This window comes from Chrysochloris asiatica, unplaced genomic scaffold (assembly GCF_000296735.1).
Source record: "Chrysochloris asiatica unplaced genomic scaffold, ChrAsi1.0 scaffold00185, whole genome shotgun sequence".
NCBI classification, from domain to species: Eukaryota; Metazoa; Chordata; class Mammalia; order Afrosoricida; family Chrysochloridae; genus Chrysochloris; species Chrysochloris asiatica.
Window position 1 is genome coordinate 3,975,220 of NW_006408703.1, and position 3,331 is coordinate 3,978,550.

At 35.3% G+C, this 3,331-nt stretch overlaps 1 pseudogene; it reads left to right on the forward strand.

The window, feature by feature from the left end:
* Positions 1-1,255: 1,255 nt before the first annotated feature.
* The window catches only part of LOC102811051, a 23,458-nt pseudogene continuing 21,382 nt past the window's right edge, over positions 1,256-3,331 (forward strand).

Sequence of the window (3,331 nt, forward strand, 5' to 3'; positions counted from 1 at the left end):
CCAAAATTCCAATAATTCTCGTTATTCCTCTTCATGTTATCCCACATGAATCTTAGACTTCTTCAGATTTTTTACTCCTTTTGTCTGCTTGCTCTTCTATCTTAGCAATATTGAGAGATTTGCCTTCCAGTATTCTGGTGCTGGCTTCCATCTCTTCAATTCTACTTCCTTGTCTTTTCAATGTGCTGTCCATTTCTGATATTTTATTATTAATCATTTGAACCTCTTTTAGCAAGTTTTGAATTGTTTCCAATGTTATTTCTATCTTATTTGATTATTCCTGTAGCACTTTCCTGACCTCTTCCTAATATTTCTCCACCTGTGGATCATTTGGATGCACTTCAGTATAGTTTTCCTGAATTCCTTCTCAGACAGTTCCAAAGCCTGCCTTCCTTCCAACAGGAAGACTAGTTCTAACTGCAGTTCATGTTTCATTTATTCTATCTTGTTTCTGGAAATGAATTGAGATCTTCGACAGTTTCTTGGGCATCTTCAATAATTTGATGTGTTTTCAATAATTAAGTGAATGTATGTTAATGTATTAAGTCTTCTGATTGCCTCCAGGTAGATGTGATCAGGAGATGGGCTTCCCTTTTCATTTTTCTTATTACTCAAACTCAGAGTAACTGTAGCAGGTTCTGGCTGCCTATCTGGTGTGTGTAGCAGCTGGTATTGGTCCTTGCCTGGATGGTGGGATTTTATGGAGGGTGTGATTGTAGCTTGGCTATATGACCACAATTGCTGTCTCTTCTTGGGTAAAGTATGGAGAGAAAGAACACCTCCCTAGGTAAGAGGTGAGACCAAAGAAACAAAACAAAAAATAAAACCAAAACTGCAAAAAAACACACCAAAAACAAAAACAAAAACAGATTGGATTCTATATATACAATATAGTCTATAATTACAAATAAAAAGCAAAATATGAGTATGACTTTAATTCTCTACACTCAGCCTGTTGGAGCCATTCTGGGAGACTATACTATTTTAGACAGTTCCTATTAACTTCTTCCTCTTCTTAGATTCTGTGTGATGTGGTCTTTGCTAAGCAGATCTGTGTGCATGTGTAATAGAATCCTCTGGAGATGGGATTAAGTCCACTTGCTCAGGCACCCCCTCTAGTCACAAGAATGGAGGTGTGCAGACAGTGAGAAACCAATGAACAGGAAAAAATATTCACACTATTATCTCTGAGGATTGTCAAACATCTGTGGTAGGAGCACTCCTTTGATAATGCTCCTTCTTGGTGATGCCCAAGATGGCAGATACAGCATCCACTGATGACCACAGATTAGAAAACACCACCTTTCTTGCTTCTGCTACAAATACCACTAACAGTAAGCCTTCAATCCTTCTAAATATTCCTTTATATGTAATTCAGTTTGGGGACTGTCCCCTTACCCTGCTTCATCAGGTATTCTATGTTATTACTGGTGGAGGTCTGCACCACGCTTCTCTGTAATCTGCCATCAAACCCCACTCCCCTCAGACTATAGTCTTTGATATTCATCAATATTTCAAGTCCTCTTCACTTCCAACAAGTAAGGTTGTGTCATCTGCATATTGCAGGTTGTTAATGTGTCATCCTCTAATCCTGATTTTACATTCTTCCTTAAATAATCCAGCTTCTAGGCTTATTTGCTCATTATACAAATTGAAAAAGTATACTGATGAGTTAAAACCTTGACACACTTTTCCTAATTTTAAACTATTCAGTATCCCCAGGTTTATTCTAACAATTGTCTCTTGGTCTATGTATAGGTTCTTTGTGGACACAATGAAGTGCAGATATCATAGAATATATCTCCTTTTTGTTTTCAACAAAACATAAAAGCAACATTAAAAAGTCTGTTATTTCAAATAATACTTGAAGAATGTTCAGTCATCATAATGTACTGCTGGGTATTCATCGTCTCCTGAGTGATTTATTAGCAATATCTGAAATACAGAATTTTGTTAAAGGAATAACTCATTACATTGTTTTTTTTCAATATATTCCTACTCTGTATTCCATGGCTTAGTTAATCACTAAGTTAACTTAGTTAATCATACAGTCAATCATTCCTCTGCTTGCCCAAGCTAGAAATCTCAGGATCATTTTTGTTTTCTCCCTGTCCTTTACTTCTATACAACCAATTGCTCAATGCATATCATCACATCACATTTCAAAATAACTTTCAATCCTGCCCCATAACTCCATTCTCACTGTCTCCAAATAAATGGATGCTTCATCATTTACAGCTTAAATTACTGTAGTTAACTTTCTGCACATAAGTTTTTACTATTCTATTTTAGCAAAACAGCTAGAATTGTCTTATGTAAATATGATCAGATAGCAGCTACCATTAAAACCATTTGATGATTTCTTATTACCTGTAAGATAAAAGACCATTTCAGGACTGAAAGGACAATTTAGTCTTTATTATTTAAAATCCTCCATATCTATATCTCTGTAGACCAGTAATGCTAGGGTATTTCTGATACCTTGAAAATCCCATTCATTTCAGGCCTCTCAGTTTTTGCATCTCATCACCCTTGCTCTTACTTTTCCTTTTTCATCTGAACATTAATAACACTGTCTTTTATTCTAAAAACTCCTCTCTCTGAATCCTTCTTTGAATTGCCTAGCTGTAATATGTTGCTCTTTGAATATCGAGTAAATATTTCTACAAATCAGATATCGTATTGCTTTAAGAGTCCTGTTGTGGCACTGTGGGTGGACTGCAACGTAGGTTTGAATCACAAGGTCAGGAGTTGAAGAAGCTCATCAGCCGCTCCTTGGAAACCCTACAAAGGGTTGCTATGAGTAAAAACCAACCCAATGGCACTTAACAACAACAACATAATAAACTATGTATCTAAATATCCTGACAAGTTATACATTCTGAAAAAGTAGCATTCTTAACTACTTGTTTTTAGTGTGTATTTAATGTGTTAAACACATTTACAAGCACTTTGTGAGTACAATTTTGCTTTAAAGCAACTCTGAAAGAAATGTACTCTGTACCCATTTTACAGATGAAGAAAATGAAGGAAAAAATAAGTTAAAATAACTTAGTCAAGGTCACATACCTAATAGATGGCAAGAGGTAGGACTGAGAGGTAGACTTGGACAATGATTTCAAAGTTCAAATTTATAATATATAGCATGAATATTCTTTTTTTTTTTCGCCTCTATCATCTTAGGCTAAGCATCTAAGAAATGTGGGGAAAGGTAAATTTAAAAAACAAACAAACTGTTTTATTGTGAATTATGTGATAGTTTACATGGGAGAACATTAGTTTAACATTCATCCTGTCGTATATCATTTCATTGCCGTGGTTACAATCACCT